This window comes from Ascaphus truei, chromosome 3, assembly GCF_040206685.1.
Source record: "Ascaphus truei isolate aAscTru1 chromosome 3, aAscTru1.hap1, whole genome shotgun sequence".
NCBI lineage: Eukaryota > Metazoa > Chordata > Amphibia > Anura > Ascaphidae > Ascaphus > Ascaphus truei.
The window spans coordinates 349164925-349174396 of record NC_134485.1 but is presented as its reverse complement, the minus strand read 5'-3'; positions in this window follow the sequence as shown (position 1 = coordinate 349174396).

The window sequence follows — 9472 nt, the reverse complement described above, 5'->3', positions numbered from 1 at the left end:
ATATACCGTATGCTACTTTTAGCAACAATATTGCTGGAAATTCCATCCTAGAATCATTAAAGTAGACCGACATACTGCATGACAAGAGTTCAATGACATTTGTATAGGGTGACATGAATATGGAACTTTATTTACAACTACTTAGAACTTGTTTCAACCTTTTATCCTTCATTAATGACTATACATGTGTTTTTGTAATTAGCAGCAGTCACCAGCAGCGACAAAATACAAAACGCCAAAACTCATGTAAAACAGCTGCCTTATTAACCGTTTCATACTGCAAGTGGAATGCATTGCAGCCTTACTGCCAGGAAGAAATTGTTTAGCATTGTTAATACTATACTGTTTCTTTGTCCCCGCTTGTGAGTTAAGCTTCCCTTTTAACTGTCAGTGATCTGCTAATTAGATATGTTTAAAATAAAACTGTTGACATTTACAGACAGAAGGCGTATTCATTTAACTGTGATAGTGCCGACCGGGGTACTATTGTACATAAACTCCCGTTTAAGTCAAAAGGAGTTTTAGTGTGATAGTGTCACAGCCCAGATCGGCACTATCACATTTTAATGAATAACCCCCAGAGTGGGGTTTCTCAATAGAAATAAAAAAAGGAAAGTCAGAAGACATTCAGATAATAAGACAAGATAAAGATAAAAAATATTGTATATGAGTAATAGGACATGCCTATACAGGGCTTGTATTGGCAGTTGGTTTCTGTGCCTCGGGGCTCTGTTCTGGGTCCTCTCCCTTTCTATCTCTGCACACTATCACTTGGTGACATCATCATTAAATGAACTTTGGCTTCGTGTCACCTTAATGAAGATTATATGCAGACATATATACCGTGTTCAGAAAAAGGGAACCCCTTTCGTTTTTTCATCATATTTTATATATTTCTCACTTAATCCCCATGACAATTTGCCCAATTGTATGTCTGTTATATAGATTAACACTATATTAGAATTAAGAAGCACAAGGTAGAAAATCAGCCTATATTAAGTACATTGAAGTCAGCGTCTTATGTCAACAAGTGCCAGACACACTTTGAGGTGGGTCCATGTTCATTAAACAAGAAATTAGATTTTTACATTGCTTGTAAATGTGTTACTGTTGTAATCTTACCTGAAACACTAAGATTACTATCAAGTTTGAGTTCAGAGTATAGTTCCTAGCGTGTGAAAAAATGTCCTCCTTCTGCTGAAACTTATATCCGAAGACAAGAGCGCCTCTGTCTGATTGCATAATCGATAATGCAGTGATACAGGGATGCCTTGTGGAAAAGATACAAAGTAACTGGCACTACCAATTGTCTTAATAACAACAAATGCCTGCAGAGTACATGCACAAGGGAAACAAAACCCCCAATATTACACAGACAATCTTTATAAAAATACATCAAATCCAGCAAACGTCTGGATGGTAATCAATAATATATTCCAGCCTACTAGCCATCAACAACTGTCTAATATAAAAAAGGAAGATACTAGTCTGATAACTCCCACTGACATTGCAAACGCATTTAATGAATACCTTGTAGGGTGGGCTACTTCCCACCTTTCAAAGCACAACCCTAAAAATATTTATAAAGCCCAAACTGGGAGAACCCCTATATAGTATCTCCACCTCTTCCCAGCGGTGCTTAAAATGTGTCTCAGTATCTCAGCCAATGTGGACCTAACCTACTGCTTTCCAAGTTCCAAGCGCCAGCCATAGCCGAGATGCTTGCCTCCCTTATCAACTCTATTTTTTCTTCAGGCCATATCCCACAGACCTGGTAATCTGCTACAGTGGTCCCAGTCTACAAAAGTATTCTCCATCTACAGACAACTCTCTCTGCTCCCAACAATATCCAAATGATGGCAAAATGTGTCGACTCCCAATTAAGCGATAACTATAACAAGACAAATTTACTCTGCTAAATCCAATCTGGCTTTCGCCCAAACCACTCCATGGTAACTACTTTCTTAAAAGTTTGCGACAAGATACAGTGTGGAATGGAACTGAGACAACTAACTGATGCAATATTCCTAGATTTTGCAAGGGCTTCCGACACTGTTGACCATGTTATCTTATTAAACAAACGTCAGTGATCTGGAATAGGGGGACATGCTTTAAACTGGTGTAGCACCTCTCCCCCACCCCCCAAGGGAGATTTGTCCACTACCTGGTGTTTGTGATGCTTACCTCTAGGTCCTCAAGAGCACTGAGCATCCGCCATTGGTATTGGGGATCAACAGGTCAGGCTTTTGGTTTCTCTGCTATTTCTTTGGTATAGTGCCTCCATCGTCCTGGGGCCTATCATAGCTAGGAATAGTCCCTGCAGGAAACTCTGTTCTTCCCCCTGAATAACATACTCAGGCAGGCATAAAACAACTGGTCTTTATTTGGTCTCACAGTATACATCTGTCTTCTCCTAATCCCTGGAGCAATCCCAAGGATCTTGAGGCCCCGAGACCCTCTTTAGCTCCCTTACCCCCTGATAGGATAAGGAGAAATCAGCTCACACTCCCCTGAGGGAGGGAAGGAAAGAACAACTAAATTTGAGCTGCAGACCCTTTTTATTACCAGGTGAGGGTCCCAAGTCTTAGCCCAGGTAGGTGGGCAGCACCTCAACCATGGGCCCACCTCCCCTGTAACTACTGGGGAATAACTTACTACAGCAAGGACAAGTGATTAACCCTAGCCCTGTCTGCACTGATACCAGGGCTTATATGTTAGGGCTACATCAAATTGACAAAACATATATGGTAATGAGTATAAAGTTTAAATACTTGAATACTTGGCATCTCCCCCCAGAGCTCGCCCCTCCCCACCTTTTTAACTTGGGAGGTTCTGGCAATTTGCTCAATGGACAAGAGTCACTGCAGTTGCTTCCCCTCATACAGAGGTAACAGGAAGGGTTCACAGTTTTAGTGTTAGGACCTGCATTTTTGGTTTACCTTGACGTTTGGTATGCAGGCTTATGACGCTTTGGCCAAAGGGTTTAACTAAAAAAACAAGTAATTACTATTATTATTCAAGTATTTAAACTTTATACTCATTACCATATATGTTTTGTCAATTTGATGTAGCATTTGGCACCCCTGTCTTCTGTTGTATACATTTGCAAAGCTCAGTAGCACTCATTTTGGCATAAAAATATATTCATGATGTGGTGGATGTAGGAGTTTGAGCTACCTGGGAATATGTGTGTTAATCTTATATGTTAGGGCAAAGGATTTTAGTACCCAGGGTTATATGGCTACACTGGTTTCCCTCCTATTGTACCTATTGGGTCGATCCCAATATGTGTCTATTTTGGGCTCTAACTTCAACCCCCTAGATGTCACCTGTGGTTTCCCACAAGGCTCTGTTCTAGGGCCACTACTCCTTTCAGTCTTCATTAATAATCTACCTACAGCTTGTAAGGCCATTTCAATGCACATGTATGCGGATGGCACAATCTTATATGTACACTAACCTAGAGTCTCTGACCTTGAACATGTACTCCGATCTAATTTTCCAAGACTTGAACACTGGATTTCCCAAAACAAACTCTTTTTAAACACTGACAAAACTGTAACTATAGCATTTGGTACTCAGAGGGAAAACAAAAGAACAGATCCTGCGCGCCTACAAATTTGGGCTAAAATATACTATTTGCTAAAAAAAAATTACATTTAGAGCCTACTGTAAGTCTGTGTAACAAAGGAGTCATTTGGTTGCATCTTTTGATCAAAACATGATTTAAGCCTGCCAATCTCGTGAAAGGTAGACTCTGCTTAGCAGGTAGTCACACTGAAAAAGTAATTTCATATCATCCTGTGAACTAAACTTTGTGAAATATGTGAAAGTGCCCTGAAGCGGTTAAATAAACAAAGCAAATGCTTTTGTGATTTAGAGCTACATATAAAGTATGTAAGGCCAATCCTTTTACCCGTAGCATACTTCATAAAGGGAGGAGTGTAGGTAATATGTACAATCTTTCACATTTAGTACTAAGGCTACATTGAAAAGCTATCAATCACAGAGCTTCAGATCAGAATCAACTCTAACACCATTCTTGCCCAGTAGTTGTAAATATCTAGATGTAACAGGGTGGGTCCCCTGTCAGATAGTGAGACAGGGCAAACCTGTTTACAGAGCCTGAGAGAGCACTGAGGAGGTTAACTGCAAAGCAGGCTACATTAACTTGATTAATTTCCTCAGCTGGCTTGTTAGGGGTACAAAAACCTACAGATATTCACTGAAAAGGTCTCTCTGATCCACAAACACAACCTTGACTGCTATAGAAAGCAGGCTACGGTTAACGCTCTCTGGTTCAGGAAGCTACCACCCTGGACTGCTTAAGAAAGAGCACCCAGAACCAAAGGGCCCGAAGGTAAAACTTTTCCAAGACGAAGCTTATGTTATGGTTGGTAAGGGGTTAGCCCTCCAACCCACAGATAGGGAAAACATTATTGGTGTAGTCAATGCTCCCTATAGGAGCTAGGCCTGGTTTGTTTTGTTAACCCTGTTCATCCTGATCACAAGCTGATAGTTATGTTTTCAAAATTGCAGCTCATAAAAGGCTAAATGATTTCCCCATAAAATGTCTGCTGTTCTAAAACTTCGGCACGCATCTCCCACACTGGGCATATGGCTTGACTCCTATTTCACATTTGGGTTACATACAGTATTGATACCCTGACATCCAAAACCTTTTCCAGACTGGGTGTACTTTATAGGAACAAATCCTCTCTAAGCCCACTGGTGAGAAAGTGTATTGCACAGCTGATGTTAATGCCAATTATAGGCTATGGAGACATAGTATATAGCACAGCACCCCAAACTCACTTTAGCAAACTAGATACCCTCTACAACTCAATGTGTTGCTTTGTCCTCCAATGTAAGTAAAACACACACATCACCGCAAAATACTCCCAGAACTAGATTGGCTATCTATTGAATCCAGTCGCAAAGTTAATTTTGTCCATGTCTTGCCTTAAAATACTTTCTGTGAATGTTCTCCACCTATCTGAACAAGGTCATCACCCCTACTACACGCAGCAATTATCACCTGAGATCTGACTCCAAAAGACTGTTCCCGGTCCCAAGGTTCAATAAATAATCCTGTCGCTTCTTCTGCTAACGTGCACCTCACGACAAGAACAACCTACCAGAGACTCTCAAAGCTGCCTCCAGTTTCATTTCAATGAAGACTTCAACTGTCTCACATTTTAATCTTGTCTGTAACTATCTGTTAAATGCGTTCATTACAATTATTGTCCCTAACAGTCCATGAAATGTCTGTAAATATAATCATAGCTAAGCAGACTAGTGCTTAGTGGTCATAAATGAAGGGTAAACACAGCAGTGTGTTGTCTATGTTGAGGAGGGACCTCCAAGTAGAGAGTGTAGCTCTGGGTGGTATATAATATGGGACCATTTCTGGAGATGTCGTGTTTTGATGGTGTGCCATGGTTGAGGTTTGATGAGACTATAGCATCTAATTGTAGCAGGAGCAATCTGGTCAAGAGTAGGTGAGAGGTAACTATTATATATGGAAGTAGCCAGGTCAGGGCAGAAGAGATTAGTTAGTGGACATAGAAGGTGTTGCAGAGAGGTAGAAAGCTGAGAAATATATATGTTATTTGAATTGCGGTAGGTGAGAGAAAAGATTGGTGAGGGGAAGAAGGCAGGAAATAGAGTGAGACGGAGGAGAGATGGTGATTAGAGAGAGGGTACGTGGGATTAGAGGAATTAAAGAGGGAGCAGACACTAAAAAACACAAATTCAAGAGTTACCATCACAATAGGTAGAGCAGCTGCACCAATTGGAGAGACCAAAAGAGGAGGTTAAGAAGAGTAGATGACAAGAAGCTGGAGCATTCAGATTGTCAATTGGAATATTAAAGTCCCCTAGAATGTGAGTGAGGAAATACTGCACCGACACACTTTATTCGAGCAAATACCCAGTATGTACCTGGCAGATACCTGGAATGCGCCGCTCCTGACCTCTGACAAGCCCCGTTGTGTTTGCCTTCCCAGCCTGGGTTCATGCCTGGCTGACGGGCGGCTGATCTGTTAAATGATAATGATTAGGATTTAATAGGCTGCAATGCTTCGCGTGTCTACCAGATGGCATAAATTCATGAATTGTAATGCAGTATATATATATATACTGTGCAGTATTGCAGCCAGCGGGAATAAAATGCTTCAATCCCTGCTTGGAAAATACCTCAATGCACTCGGGCAGAAAACAGTCACAAACCTCAATACACCCGGGTATACCCGAATTCGTGGGACTAGCCGAGCTCGAATAAAGTGTGTCGCCAGTGTAAGAAAGGAGAAAGTGTGGAAGGCAGTCAGAAAACTGTCTAGTAATGGAGAGGTTGATCCAGGGGGGATTGTAGATGGCCACAATATGGAGAGAAACAGGGGAGAAAATACAGATTTTGTGTTCTTCAAATGAGGAAAATGAAGGGTGCATAGTTGTATAGTTGTATATTGTAGCTTCAAAAGTGCACAGAGGAGAAAGCAGAATGATTACTCCTCTGCCATGTCTTTTTCATGGTTGGGGGATATTAGTAAAGGTGAGTCCACCATAAGACAGTGCAATTGACGAGGGTGTATAAAAAGAGATTAGCTAATACTGTATCATGAAGTTTGTATTAAATATTATATATTTTGTGTTGGTTAGCCAGAAAGTATGATTTTCATATTCACTTCCAAAAAGCTCTTAGCAACATTCTTTTTTTAATTAAAGCAACCATCATTACGTGGGTTGAAGAAACAAATGATGGCTCAGTTTCAGAAAGATAAACAAATGAATAGATATCTTCTTTAAAAAGTTACATTTGTTTTTAAAGTGACTTTAAATGATCATCTTTTAAATAATCATCTTTCACTTAAAATGGTATATGAAAGGAGCATAAAGCTACAAATATAAATGCAAATGCATGTGATAGACATGTTTTTAAAACTGAACCAATTTGAAAGGTTATTTGTACAGTATGTTTATTTACAGAGTGATAATACGTAGGATACAATTTGCCAATTTTGTGGGGGGTCACACATGTAGCCTCTGCTAATTTAATTAATTAAAGAAATATTGAAAACATAAGCCAGTGGATGGCACTTGAGGACTTTAGTTGGACCTGCCGGTTTCAGAGGAACCACTGCACCTCAAGAGAGGATTGGAGGAAGAGAGAGCTATAGATTATGCAAATAAGAGAGAGATTTCCCACGCTTAAATTAAAAGTTTGAGATATCAGTTTTTCCAGCTGTGTAAACTCCATGATTGCAATGTTTGCTTTTTATCTGTTACTGGTGTTTCCAAAATTATTTTAAACCAAAGGGGAAGTGATTGAGAGAATGTTTTATTTCTTCTCAGGTAGTGTTGGATTGACTCTTCGGACTGTAAACAAACAAATACAGTAGATATATTTACTTTATATTAGAATGTAATCCTCGTGGTGAGAAGAATTCTGGATGGGGGCTGGCAGTTTTTTGTAGGACAGGATATAAGAACTAATAAAAAATGCGAATCGAGGCGCATGCGCGATGGTGAGGGGAATAGCTGCCTAATCTAGTAGCTCCTACCCCCGCCAAAGCACTATTCAAAATAAGGCAATTCAAACTCGCAGATCATACCTAAAATTCTCTGCTACCGACGTCGGAACACATAGCGATGGCCCCGCCATCCACAAAAAAGAAGAACACGGGGGATCTCCGGAGATATTTAAGCCGATCCACATCCAGAGATGGGAGAGCAGAAATGGCGCCCGGCTCAGCACCAGGATCGGGGTCGGAACGCGAGGAGGACCTGGAGGAGATGCCAGAACAGCGGCCCGTACGGCGCTGTGATTTCGACCGGCTATATAACGACATGAAATCGTTATTTAGAGCCGAAATACAAGAACTCCGGAAAGAGGTACAGGGCCTGGGAGAAAGAACCGGGGCCCTGGAGGACAAAATGATGGCGGTCTCCTCAACAGTTAAAAAGTCTGAAAAGCGTTCCTCCCACCTGCAAAACCAAATTACAGAATTGGCCGAGCGCCAGGAGGATGCAGAGAACCGGGACCGACGGAGTAACATCCGTATCCGCGGCATACCAGAGGACATAACGGAGATAGAAGAGTTCCTCACAAGATGGATGGCGACTCTGCTCCCTGACACCCCGGTGGCAGAACTAATGCTAGATAGGTGCCATAGAGCCCTAAGTAACAAGCCGCTGGCGAATGCACAACCGAGGGATGTGATTGCTCGGTTGCATTACTACCGCACCAGGCAGGCAATCTTCACAAAAGCCCGAGGGGAAGAAGCCTGTAAGTTTGAGGGTGTCTCCATACAACTCTTTCAGGATCTGTCCCCCCTAACCCTGGCCAGACTCCTGAAGTTACAACCCATCACCCGCCTCCTCAGAGACAGAGCGATCCACAATCGGTGGACCTTTCCGTTTGGACTACTAGTCATCAAGAACGGAAGGGCCACCTCAATGAAAAATCTAGAGGAGGGGGATGAATTCCTGCGCAGACTGGGGGATACAACCGGAGAAGCCAGGAGCCCACGGAAAGAGGCAGAACCGGACAATGAGTGGCAACAGGCCGGCACATCCCGGAAGACCCGAGCTACGAGTCGGAGAAGGAGTGAACAAAGCATGTTCTGTCAAGATAAAATGTACATTTTTCTGTTTGGTTGCCTACAAGATATGGCGCAAAGTTTGGATTAACAAGACCGCTAGCATCTGGGAGTGCCGAGCAGCAGAAGATGGCTTCGTACTGCCACAACACCACCTATCTAATGAGGGACATGAACACCCTACCCCAAGGTTTCAGGCCAAACCTGAAAAAAAAAGAAACTTACCTGCAATCCCGGCGATACTGGCTGCCCCGCAACCCGGAAGAGGCACGTGGCACGCACCCATGGAAGATGGCGGCATCGCGACTCGTGGCGGGATGAAAGCTGCACGGCCGGAAAAAGAAGAGCCCTGCGCGGGAAGATGTCCGCCTCCGTCGACATCCGGCTGCTAAAGACCAAAGACCGGAAGGACGTCACCGGATATGGCCGCGCGGCCATCTTGGTAGAGGCGACCAGTTGGGGAAAAGAAGATTATCGTCACTCGGAAGCACCAGAACTGCAGCAAGACCCGGAAAGATAGCTATCCCGGACAGAACGCAGGGTCATAAGACCCACACATAGCCCGGACACACAGCAACAGAACACCATAGGAGGTAGGGAGAGGGAGAGTACCCAACAAAGATCAGATAGGTCCCGGTAGTACCGCACAGAGGGCATCAGCTGCGGAAGCAGTCAAAGGGGCGAATGACCAACTAGACACACGCACTAGAGGGAGAGGCCAAGAGGGAAGAGTCCCTACAATAGAAGGAATAAAGGGAGGGGATTAAAATACCCCAAGGCCCATATGGGTAAAAGAACGTGGAGAGATTACACAGAGGGCAGGAGCAGAGAAATAGGAAGAGTTCCCCACATAGATAGGATACACTCAAAAC